Source organism: Saccoglossus kowalevskii, chromosome 4, assembly GCF_978046115.1.
Source record: "Saccoglossus kowalevskii chromosome 4, keSacKowa6.1, whole genome shotgun sequence".
Classification (NCBI taxonomy): domain Eukaryota; kingdom Metazoa; phylum Hemichordata; class Enteropneusta; family Harrimaniidae; genus Saccoglossus; species Saccoglossus kowalevskii.
This window is the reverse complement of record NC_140644.1, coordinates 1,286,213-1,300,340: the sequence shown is the minus strand read 5'-3', so window position 1 is coordinate 1,300,340 and position 14,128 is coordinate 1,286,213.

The following is a 14,128-nucleotide window of genomic DNA, read 5'->3' as shown; positions in this document are numbered from 1 at the left end:
TCACATGTTTCGAAAAGAGTGAGAATAGTGAATCGGGGGAAAGTGATTCATCATTATGTTTTGCTGTTTAATATTCTATATCAGTTTCCAATTACCAAAAGAATTTCCTGAGCTGCCGTGTTCATTTGTTTTCGCAACCTTACCGACGAATTACTCTGACCTAAGAATAACATTATGGCATAGATAACATAACATGGAATAGTTTCATTGTTTTTTTCATAAACTAATTTGTGAATATAATCTACTATCATTATTGATAGTTGTATTATAAAATCTAGTCGCATGCATTTAACCATGTCCGAATACTTAATACTTGGATGAATTAAACAGTTACAATACTATGGGATTATTTGCACATTTGGCTTACTGATTTGACTACGTCCGGAATGTCCTTAAGATTGATTATTCACCAGTCATTTATTTGTTTTATGTTTTGTAAATTTCTCCTTTGGACTTGAATTTTGGATTTGTATTTTTGTACAATCATGCAACTACTGAGATCATGGTCAAGAACAGTTTAGTCAACACAATGATTGTCATCTATGAAATAAAAGAATATGTTTCCTAACTATTAGACGAGTGCGCATTGTTTCTATTGTTACACTTACTTCTTTGTGAAAATCTATAATTATTAAGTTACATTCAGTTAGTCCAACAGGGAAAAAAGAAGCGTTAGCACAATAACGAGTTTTGCAAATCACCTCTATCATTCAAAGGTTATTCGTTTGCTCCCAATGTTACACTGTTATAAAGCTTTTTATTTAAGATGAACCACGTGTATAACTTCACGCGTTACCATATCTCATCTGGAAATCGTTAACTATTGAGTGATAATTATAGTGCAGAATTAAGTTGTAATCGAGCATGCCTAAAGTGTCCATACTTTCAAAATATTGCACATATTGCAAAAGTACCGAATGATTTATGTGTGTGAGGTTCGTTCTACATGCATACACCATTATATTGGAATACTGATTTTTTTCATTCCAAGCATGTAGCTCTCTTCCAATTACCTCAGCGTACTAGAATACGAGAGACGGCGGTAGGCTTTATTTGTGACGTCAGCGATTCAGTATGTGCATGCCCATCTGTTCATTTACACATTTACTTTTTGAAACATGTGAATATACCGTAATAGCGGTTCGCCCGTTCTAAACATATATATATGTGCTTCCAGACTAAATTATATATATATATATATTTTTTAGTCTGGAAGCACATGAAGTACTGGTGCTCTACTGAGCTCCTGACTATTTCTGTCATTGAAATGATGTGCAACAGTTACTGTTTAAATTTGAAAGATTAAGAGCAAGTACCAATTACGTGGATTTTTAATCAAACACTGGCAATTTGTAGTAACTGATACATTTCGCAGATGCTGTACTAATTTTTTAACCTTGAATTCAGTCATGCAAGGTCTTCTTTCAAGTTCATGGCGAATCTCTATGTAATTACGCGGACGTCATGGCTGTCTCCATGGCTTCAGTACATTAACTATGGCAACCCGTATCAGAGGCGGCGACACGATATTTTGCATGAGGGGCGAGATCTGCTCACCAACATTGCGACCTTACTACACTGTAAATCTCGGAAGCACTTTTATGTTTTTCATTAAAACACACTGTTATAGACTGTTAACATTTTGTAGAATTTTGAATAGTGGAACATACTCAAAAGACGATTTTAAAATATAGAGAACAGGTGCAAACATTCTCTCTTTTGACTGCTTAGCAAGATTTAGCAAGGCTATATATAAATAATAAAAGAGAAACATGGTGAAAAAAAGAAATGATGGGACCTCCATATTATGCACTATATTTAACTTATTACAAAACGATAATACATTTTAAATTTGGAACTGTTACAGCCATTTTAATTATGAGCATTAGCAAACTTCTTACTGAGTGAATTGTTATGCAAATTAGCAATTATCTCAGCTTCTTTTTAGTGCACATTCCAGAACTTTGAAAAAAAATAGCTCCTAGAGGCTTTGACCTTTTGTTTTGAAATTTTCACAAATGATTGACAATGTGTTCATCTTCAAAACGCCGTCGGAGCATTGTTTTGGGTTGAACAGTGTTACAACAATCGTACATACAACTAGCCTGGGTGTTAATTTATGCATAAACTTGAATTAGTGAAATTTGAGCTGCTGCCCAGCAAAATTGACAACTGGTAGACAGTTTTCAAGACGGCACTTTCTTTATAGTAAACATATGTACCCGTAAACCAATTTTGACTCGAAACAGAGGCATGGTTTAGAAGCTATTTTTTTTAAATCACTTTTGACCAAAAAAGCATATTTTTGTGCATATATTTTAAACTACAGTGTCAATAAAAATAAAATACTTACAAAATTATTAAATTCATACAATAAGCTTTTCGAAAATATATAGTTTTGTGGACAAGGGAGGTTATCTTGGTTTCCTAATTAACTAATTAAAATACCTGTCAGGTAAACTGCATATCTACCTTAAGCACATTGTAAACAAACAAAATATATTTTTTGTCAAAATAAAACGGTGTCATAAATGTGTCATTAAAGTGTTTATGGATAGAACATTTATGGGCTTATGCATCCAACTTTATGCGAACAATATTAACAAAATTAAGTGAAACGTATGGGGGCGCGTGAGTAGGCATTATGGTATATATGCAAACTAGTCAATCACCGACGTAATTCAACGCATAATGAGATGGGTCATGACAATACCTCCAGAAAATAATTTTAAGTCAAGCACTAACCTATATGGTCTTACCAAACTAAGTACAACTAAGAATCGAGACACCTGGTGAATTAAGTACCTGGTGGCCTGACGGATTTTATTAATCCGCATTTGGTGAATGGTAGTTGTAGTTCCAATCACATCTGAGCGTTCTCACATGTGATTTAAACATGTCCAATTTGAACCACTTCAGAAATCACCAACGATTTTTCAACCCGAAAAACATCGGACTATAAATGTTTCGCAAAGTGTTAATGTATAAGTCTCATTTGTGTCCATGAGAGTAAAACACTAAAACATTTTTCTTCCAAATTGTTAAATTATTTTATCATGAAGCACTTCCTAAATCAAACACACATGTAATGTTTCAAGGTAAAACACCCGACTATGCATGTTTTATAAGTGTTTATGTATATGACATGTACAAACGGTCATAAGAGTAACTAAAGCACTTTTCTTTGAAACTGTCTTATTTTGAGGCACTTCAGAAAACAAACACACATGCAATGTTCCAACCTAAAACATCCGATTATATACAGGACACTTTTGTATGCCGTCTACAGTATGCATATATAATGTACACAACACTTATTATCGACTGTGTGCAGCATATTTATTGTAAAAAATGCTCACACACGTCACATTTGTCAGCAAGTCATTCTGTGCATGTAGCGATTTTAGTATTTTGTGAGTGTACATATCATGTTCCTGTCACAAGTTTAATAACCGATGGTGTTATTATCAATGTTCGAGTTAGTAAGCTGAATGACGCTGCGCTAAACAGGCATTAATTCCCTGTGATCTAATCATTAGATTCAATGTATTTACAGCTCTTATTCTATCGGCGGAGCCTCGGTGATGAATTCCAATATGGTGATTACCACGTACCTGTGCGAATTTGTGCCTATTGTAAACGAGCCCCTCTAAGCCTCTAATAATACATAACCATTCAATTGTTATTTAGAAATGTAATTAATACAATAAATACAATATAAAAAATGAATAATAAATATTTTGAAATACCTTACGTAAATGACGGTGGACATTAATGTATGTGGCGTGTTCAAGTAACTGGTAACATGTGTCGTGCGAATGCTCATTCATGACTGAATTATACTATTGGAGTGTGTGGACAGGTGGCATACTCGTTGAAGAAGCAATAACAACTTGAACCGAATGACGACTTTTTTGATTGTATGAGGAAAGAAGGGAACCGGAACTTATCCTAAACAAACCTAAAGGTTTGATGATATTGTTACTCCGTAACGAAGCGTGTGGCAAGTGTATTTGATATAGCCAGCGTCGGCAATTGTGTACTACATATATTGATATTTGCAGCGGCCTCCATTTATTTCGTTATGTGCATGATAACTGATAAAACTTATAAACTTTACTTTTCAGATTTTAAGAGAAACAATCGGATCGGACAAGATGATACTGGTAATATTCGGAATTAATTAATTTGAGTTATTGTTAGTTCAGTGCCCTCGTCTTCTATGCAAGAAGAACTTTGATTTAATAGGCAAATATAGTTTCAAAATACCACACAATTCATTTTAGGGGTGATTTTAAAACAACCTATTTAACGGATAGAAAATTAAAAGATGAATGAAATAGAATAGATGGAGTGCATATAGTCAGAGTCGAGGATTGAGTGTGAATGTATAAAATTTATGATTATATATATCTCACTATTTTTCCCCAAGAATTTGTGCCCGGATGGACTGCATCCGAGACAAGAATACCACATGAGAAGAGATTTGGTCTTTTCATTTATGTCATTGAGGAAAGGGTTCAAAAACATGTTTTTGTTCGTTTCAGTTAATTACTCATCTGTTTTGAAGTGTCAGTGTTCACAAATATGGGGTATTGTATCTACAGTTTCCTAAAAGGTTTGAATTTAAGTAAACACACTTATTCACGCGATTGATACTATCTTTTACAACAACTATACATGTCATTTTTTAAATGTTACACTTGAACTTACCTTATTATTCTTACTTGATTACATGATGCGTTTATCGTTTGTTATGATTACTGTACAATAGTGCAAAGTGTCTTATCATGAAATATTTTGTTTTCAAAAATGATAATGTTAATGATTTTTTACTATGTTATCAGTGTAAATACATTTTAAAATGTGTCTGTTACGAGCACTTGTCAATATTTTTATATATATATTTCTGGTGGAAACTCTTTTCAAAATATGTGTCTAGTGAAATCACTTTTAAAAGAGTTGTGATAGTAAACACTTCATTAAAACATATCTTCGGTTGAGACATTTTTCTACGTGTCGTGATTATAAACACTTCACAAAATGTGTGTCTAGTAAAACACTTTTAAAAGTCTTGTGATAATAAACACGTGTTATACATGTTCCTGGTGGAAGCACTTTACAAATATGTGACCAGTAAAACACTTTTAAAAGTGTTGTAATAATAAGTACGTTTTATATATGTTCCTGGTGGAAACACTTTACAAAATTTGTGACTAGTACAAACACTTTAAATGTTTTATCACAAAACGGTAAAAATGTTTTATTTTAAAACAGTAGTGTTGTAAAACAAGTCATTTGCGATCAAAAAAAATATATAAAAAAATATAATATATGATTTTAAAGTGGGGACAACAATGTGTGATATATCAAAACACCTAGATTTACAGTTTAGAGAGTCCGGGCATGCTCCCCGTCCAACATTTTGAAATCTGGACCCTCTGAAACGCTATTTCCTGCATTGTTAGGTGCAAATGTTGCTGACACAAAGGCCTTTGGTTCGATTGAGTAAATGGAGCGCTCAGATTGAGTTCGCGCGTGTGGAAGCGATGTTTTCTTTTTATCGTCTTTAAAGAAATAATGTACAATAATAACAAAATACGCTTTATGCTTTGGCATATATACTTAACGATTATTTACTTTTATTATTAAATTAAATAATGTATGCAGTAAATTCACTATTTTTTTAAGGTATGGAATATTAAATTTGAGCAAATCTGTTGACAAGGAACAACAGTCTGAAAGACAGATAATACCAAGTAACACTATGTGTTCTAAGAACAGGATATTCGGTCTTCGTTCTAAGTTTTAACAGTGAATATTGTCTGCAGTGTTTGGATCATAGCATACAGAAACAAATTTTGTAACATCTATTAATGACACCCACATGAAATACCACTTTAAATTCCAAGTCACGATGCACCATGTACATGAAAAATACGACAATTTGCATGACTACCCACATAGCTCAGTTGATTTGTACTATGTCAGCAATGTGAGCAATCGCTGGTTCGAATCCAGTATGTTTAGTTAGATTTTTGAATGCTAGTGAAGACAGTGCTCCTATGAATAGGACTTAAATCATATCTCTTGTGTGAAGACACTCGTGGTACACTGGACAAGTCAGTGCGCTGAGAACTCAAAGTTCGAAGCACGGATCAGACACTCGTTAAAAACATAAACAGCGGATTCAAAATCTCAAGTCAGAAAAACAGTCAACACAGTTGACAGCTGTAGTTCACGTGCAACAACAGGCACGAGGAGCATGTCTGCACTCCAAATTGGTCCCTTCTTTTGTATTGACCCCCCTAAAGATTACTGATCCCCTTTCTAAATCTTCCCCCCAAAATAATATATCGCCCCTTTTAAAATGTATTGACCCACAAATTAATGAATATTCATAAGCATAGAAACTTACGTCATGAATAAATTAGCATAATTTTAAAAAAAATTGCTTAAAGTGTAGGTACTCCTTCTGGAGCCCTGCCAATTATATTTCAACGTAAGTGTTTCTTTAAAATATTAACCACTATTTATACGCGCTGTCTTTTTTCAAAGCTTAATTACACGACCCCTCGTAATTTTGCCAGTCACAATACATAGCTAATACAGCCAATGGGAAGGTCGCATGCGTGTACGTAGCTAAAATCAGTTCTGAACAGTCTACTGATATTACAATTGTGGTATCTCTTGGACCAGACTTGACTGATGGAGATGTGTCTTTTTTGTTTCTATATTGCAAATTATTAGCTGAAGCATGCTAGTCTAAGCATTTCACTTTTAATTCAATGTTTTCGTATATTAAAGTTATGTTATAAACAAAGATGACGACTTTGACTACAAACTAAGACGTTACCAATCTTTAATTAGGTAATTTTTTAGGTGATTGGAAGGTATTGGACAATTCACCGGCTAGTGCGATACGACAACTGTCCTTTAAAACGGTTATACATTTGTTTTGCCACATCATTTGTAATGTTTTCATCCTTATTGTTTAAAATATTTATTTGAAAACCCGAACGAGAGGAACGAAATTGAGGGCGCTGCCAGTGTTTGGAGTGTGTAGTTTGACCGGACTCTACACAAAGAAGTTCGCTGACTCTGTTCTAAACACTTTGAATTTTGGCATTCCCATGGTGTGTCCTTGAAAGAAAAGATATATAATAATACGGTTATTACAAAAATACCTCAAAGTATGCACTCAAACAGTACTCCAACCTAATCAAATTACATTATATTATATTATGCTTTTGGTTCACGGGTAAAATAAAATAAAAGACGATCACGTAACAGTACAAAAACACCTTGGAACCCCGTAGGCAGGCCGGTGACACCGGTTCGCACTTAAGGGGGTACCACCCCCCTGCCAAATTCCAGAGGAAAATCAAAACATTTAAAACACAGAACAAGTAACATAAAACAGATATGCGCTGCTGCAAGTGTGTGCAATGATAGCCCACCAAGAGGACAAAACTCTTGGCTCCTGTGCGTGTGCTAATTTTGCTAATACAATGATGTTCGTTTGCATCGATATTTAACAACAAGACAAGGCAACTTCCTGTTTTAAATCGACCATACCTGCCACAATTACAGTAGAATGCGAAGTGTGTTATCCTCGATTTTACATAGTGCATCCTCTGCCGTCCACATAATTTCAAATTCAGGCAGTTGGTTCGTGATCCGAGAATATTCATATTCTGTTTCAAGCCTTGACTTAATGCTTTGAATAGGATTGCGAAAGTCTGGTTGAAGCAGTTGTGATGAATTTGTTTTCGCGTGTCTGTTAATCGACTTAATTAGTTGATTACGAGTGAACGGCTGTGTTATGTCTGGCATCGTTTAGGCAGGCGAGGTCCTGGACGGAACTCGACTCAATGTTTTGGAACTAATTACGAGATAACCGTCGCTATTTGGACTACTATTTCTGACAGTTGGTATTCGTAGTTATTAATGTAGTGAACGATTAATCAAAAGATATGACGTGTTCAGTACTTAGTGTGATTGGCTGTATGATTGAAGGTTACGCCCTGGAGCCTTTTTACTGTTTTGTAATTGGTTAGAGTTTTGAAACTGAATAAAAAGTTTTTAGTTGGTCTTGGCGAGTAAAGCACGACAGACACAGTCCAGTCCTGGAGAGTCTTGGGGCGAGTCTTGACGCAGTCTTGGACAGAGTCTTGGATCAGCCTTGCGATAGTCTTGGGGATTTTTCCCCAGGGCGCTGTGTCTTATAGAGTGCTCAACTGACCGACAAAGACGAGAGTTGAAACGTATTTCGTTGTGTGTGCCTTATTTGACTGTAAAGGTTTTTTTACGTTCCCGATCCCGCACCTCAAGGGGACGCAATAGAGAGACGAGACGAAATTCCCCCCTGACACGTGTGGAGAACCCCAGAGGAGAAGATTTCCCCCTGATACAGTCGCGACGCGATGTTATTAAAATAATGGAGTAAAGCGCTATTTGATGGACGATCATAAAAAATGTGTTGAAATGTGTCAACTTCATCACAAAAAGGACATTCATCAGAATTGTTCAAACGAGCTTTGAACAGAAATCTCCCCGTTGGAAAGGCACTGCACTGCAGATCCCCATATTTGTTAATGACTGGTGTTTCATAGCAATCCTTGAAGTTGGGTTTAGCACTTTCAGGCAGACTAAGAATGTTTTTGTGGGTGGGTGTTGTGTTATTGACTGGACATGTATTAGATATTTATAGATTGCACCTTTTTCAAACTTATATAGTGGCAAATTGAGTTCATCAGAAAAGTGCAGTTGAAAGCTATGATGTGAAAGAGGTTGATTAAACTTCCCGTTCCTTTTGAAGTAAGTGTTGATAGTATCTTTTCATTTGGTAGGAATAGAATCGTGAATGACCTTGATACTGAGATAGAGAATACGCTCCGAATGGATTTTAATTTTACCCGACATATCAGCGGCCTCCAACCAAGTTTTATTCCTTTCTGAGACCAAATCACATACATGTGTACTTTGGTTATCCCCGCGTCAACAAAATGTCTGAGCACAAAAGGCTAAATCTTATGGGATGTATGATGAGTGGGTTGTTAAACAGTGGCTCATTAAGTTACGTTATTATCATTGAATTTACGCACTTTATCTACAGATTTCCAACACTGGAGGAGCTCATAATAAAATAATGGCAGGTACTTTGATAGTGGTGCATAGTAGTTGACTTGCATATGACATATTGCTTGCTTGCATACAAAACGTAGTCTGTGAATTTAAAACAAGGGGTGGTCATGATTATTATATAGATATCTTTGAATATAGGAAAGTCGCATAGTACTTATGCATGTTGGAAGATGTGTAACATTTTGTCCGCCCCTTTCCAAGGGAAGGTACAGTGTTGCGGCAGATACCCAATGTCGGTCTTGCCAAACGAAATCAAGCAGCATTTTCTGTACCTTCAGAACTACGTCCGATGGCGGCACAAGGCTGTTAAAGCGGTACAATAACTGGGATGAAATCAGATTATTAATAATAAGAGCGCGCGCTCTGTAAGACATGCTGTGAACAAAGTGAGCCCAGTTCTGATTCATATAAGTTAGATTATTCCCAAGATAAACACCTAACAGTTTCAACCCCTCGCTGTTTCATTTGATATTGAGAGGGCAGTAGGTGATGTTGCGCCAGCTACCTACCCATAACCCTTTTGATTTTTGGAGATTGATTTTTGAGTTTGACGCAAGCTCATAGACCTGTAACCAGCGACTCAGTAAGTTGAAATCCTGCTTGCGAGTTATTAAAAAAATTCCACGTCATCAGCGTAAGCAGTGAGTTCAGAATGTTGGTTTTTGCTGTGAGGTATAACCAACCCTTCAATGTTTCCATCATTCCTGATTTTATGAAGTAGTGGTTCAATGGCAGTGACGTAGAGGGCAGTGGACATTGAACACCCTTGCCTAATGCCACGGGCCACTGTGATGGGTGTAGTAAGGGCGCAGTTAACTCGGACCAGGGACTGGGCATTGGTATACATGAGGCGAATGTAAGAAAGGAAACGATCACCAAAACCAAAGGCACGAAGCGTATTAAAGAGGTATCCGTGATGTATCCTATCAAATGCCTTTTCCTGGTCAATGGCAACAATAGCCAGGGGTGAGTTAGTTAAGTTGGCATAGTCAATACTGTCACGCAGTAGATTTATATTGTCATGAATATGCCTATTTGGTATGCTGCAAGTTTGGTCTGGATGAATAATGCTGCCTAAAACCCTGCGCAAACGCAAAGCAAGCAATTTAGTAAAAATTTTGTAATCGCTACATAAGATTCACAAGTTGCCAGTGTTTTACGTTGGTAACGTCTTTTTTTTAGGGAGAAGAGTGACCACGGCCCTTGTGCAGGATAGTGGGAGCACATATATCATATCATACCATTGCAGATACTGTTTCTTCATACACTCTAGCTACGGCCCGGCGGCAGATGGATGTCGCTACATGTTTGTAATGACCACTGTAACGTTAGTGCCTCTAATACATTGCCCCTTGTATTGCAAGAGCTACGGCTCTTCCTTTTGTAATGGTATGTTCCATTACGCATGCGTAGTCAGTAAAAATATTACTGTCGGGCATTGCCTGAGGTCATCCTTGTGTACGATCATTATTCTTTTGAATACAAAGTCAAGTAGACTTTACATGGTGTCAGAAGTGGTCTTGTTGCTAAATGAATGCACAAAGAAACGTTTTGTAATCCAGAAATCCATATCGGCCTGAAATTGAATCGCCGAGGTGAGTTTTAAACTGATCAGACCAACTTTCCTTGTTCGAAGTATGGCGGATAATCAAGCACAAGGAAATGTTCCCCGTCCATCGAACTTTACATCTAATGTTCCACTGCCTCCAACACTTGAATTGAAGGGTAATCTTGCCAAAAATTGGAAGAAATGGAAACAGATTTGGGATGCATACGAAATTGTAACCAATCTTGATAAGAAAGATGACAAGTGCAGAGTTGCTACGTTCATCACATGTATAGGACTAGACGTGTTAGAAATACATAATAGTCTGCCTTATGAAAATGAAGGTGAAAAGGAGAACATAGAATTATTGAACTGTGAACATCCTATTGCATAGGAAAAACAAATGTGATATATGAACGCTATGTGTTCAACAATCATACTCAACAGCCAGATGAAGGTATTGATGCATATGTTACAATATTACGAACCTTGGTAACTACTTGTAACTATGGTACACTGGCAGAAGAGATGGTACGTGATAGAATTGTGTGTGGTATCCAAAGTAATACAGTTAGACGCAAACTACTACAAGAATCAAATTTAACACTGTCAAAATGTATAGACATTGGTAAAGCCTCAGAAGCTACAACGGTTCAAGTGAAAGCCATGGGTGGGACAACTGAGCAAGATCAATTAAACTTTGTAAAGAAGAGAATTAAGCCTAATAAACAAACGACTCAAAGTTCTATCATTGTCAATAACTGTAAATTCTGTGGACGAAGACATGAGAAGAATAAATACAAGTGTCAAGCATATGGAAAAGTTTGTTCAGCATGTAAGAAAAAGAATCACTTTGCCGAGAAATGTGAAGGTGACAGGTTTGAGCCAAGGAAAAACAAAAAGAAAGTACATGTAGTCAGCACAGGCAATGACTCTGAATACAGCGACACATCTGAGTTTGATGAACAGATCTTAACTCTAGAACACATCTATGAAGTGAATGTAACAAACAAATCACCGTATGTAACCAAAATAAAGGCTACAATGGAAATAAAAGTTAAACCAGTCCAGATGCAAATTGATAGCGGAGCTACTTGCAATGTAGTACCTGAGAAATATGTATCAAAAGGGACTAGAATACAGGCATCCAAACATAATCTCACAATGAATAGCAAGACAAACATGCCAGTTATAGGTACATGTAAAGTGAATATACGTAACCCAAAGACTGACAGGAAATATCAAATAGAGTTTGTAGTCATCAAAGGTGACTATATACCACTGCTAGTGTCTCGTGCATCACAGCAAATGAAGCTAATCACAGTCCAGTTTGAGAATATACTCCAAATTGAAGAGACAACAAGAAATAGTGGACTTAGCAAGGATCAAATAGTGGAATCCTACGGTGATGTATTTGAAGGATTAGGCAGGATGGATGGTAAATTACACTTAGAATTAGTCTGTTACTCCAGTTGTAATGCCTCCTCATTGAGTACCTATTGCCATTAAGGAGAAACTCAAAGATGAACTAAGTCGTCTTGAAAACCTTGGTGTCATTAGGAAAGTTACAGAGCCAACAGATTGGGTATCAAATTTAGTCATTGTCAAGAAGTCAAATGGATCGCTTCGACTGTTGACCCAGAGCATCTTAACAAAGCATTGAAAAGAAGTCACTATCCACTACCAGTGATCGAAGACATTCTCCCTGATCTAGCAATACTAAAGTCTTCAGTAAAGCTGATCTCAAAGATGGATTCCTACAGTTAGAACTAGGTGAGTCAAGTTTACTCACTACATTTCAGATGCCATGGGGCAGATACTGTTACTTACTCGGAATTACTCCAGCACCAGAGAACTTTGAAATGAAACTAGATCAGAACCTAGAAGATCTACCTGGTGTATATAAGATAGCCGACGACTTACTAATAACGGGACGTGGTGAAACTGCTGAGGAAGCAAACGTGGATCATTATAGAAATATGATAAACCTGCTTGAAAGATGCAGAGAAAAGAACATTAAGTTAAGCAAAGAGACTAGCAAAGATATAACTTTACAGTCATTGAAGGAAGTTATACTGAAGGGATGGCCTGATGACAAACGCCATTTGCCAGCCGAACTACATATCTACTATGACTGCCGTTCTGAATTAGCCATGCAAGATGTCTCAGATGTGTAATACCAACTACTTTGAGACCAAAGATTGGAGAGAAACTACACAGCTCTCATAATGGAATTCAGAGTTTTCTAAGAAGAGCAAGAGAAGTCGTATATTGGCCAGGGATAAACAAAGACCTCACCGATTTCATCTCAAAGTGTGAAACATGCAATACATACCAAAATAATCAACAGAAGAAACCAATGATAAGTCATGGTATACCAGAACGTCCTTGGGAAAAGATTGCCTCAGACATTCTAACACTCAACAAAAGAGATTATCTCATAATTGTGGATTAGTACTCCAATTACTTGTATGAGAAAACTGCATCTGAAATCATCAAGAGAACCAAACGTCATTTCTCAGTACACGGTATACCAGATCAGTACTACAGTGATAATATACCATACAACTCTAAAGAATTTCGCGATTTCGCCAAAGACTATGAATTTGAACTTATTACCAGCTCCCCTGAATATCCACAAAGTAATGGTAAAGTAGAGAATGCCGTAAAATTGTTAATGAAGAAGTCAAAAGATGCAGAAACTGATTTTTACCTTGCACTACTTAATTGGAGAAACACACCAAGTGAAGGAATAGGAACATCTCCTATACAACGTTTATGTGGTAGACGCACAAAAACACTGCTACCAACAGCTCGTCTACTGCTAAGACCAGTAATACCTGAGAAAGAATTCTCCAAACTACATGAAAGAAAGCAAGTACAATGCCAGTACTACAATCGTGGGGTGAAAGAACTACCTAGTTTGAAGGAAGGAGAAATATTACGTATGAGGCCAAAAGCGCATGATCGGTCTGGTCAATGGGTGAAAGCTCGTGTAGAACAACAAGTCGACGTAAGATCATATGACATTAGAACAGAAAATGGAAGAGTCTACAGACGCAATAGAAGACATCTCAGAAATTCAAGAGAACCATTTAATTATATCCAAACAGATACAGACATGAGTGTGCCAACTCCACCTCAACCAACCGAGGTAGACAAAGAAATGCAAACGAGAGCTACAAGATCGCCAGTGAAAAATACTGCACCGCAGCAACAAACAACAGAGATAAGTAACCCAGCAACAACCAGTAACTACAGAGCGTCTCCTGGAACAATTGACTATCCAGTAACGTGTAGTGGTAGAACATCAAGACCACCAAAGTACCTGAGGGACTATGTTGCCACTTGATGGACTTTTACAGAAAGTTTGTGTTATAAATTGTACGTTCATATCATGTGAAAATATATCGTTCACACTTTGTGTTACATTTG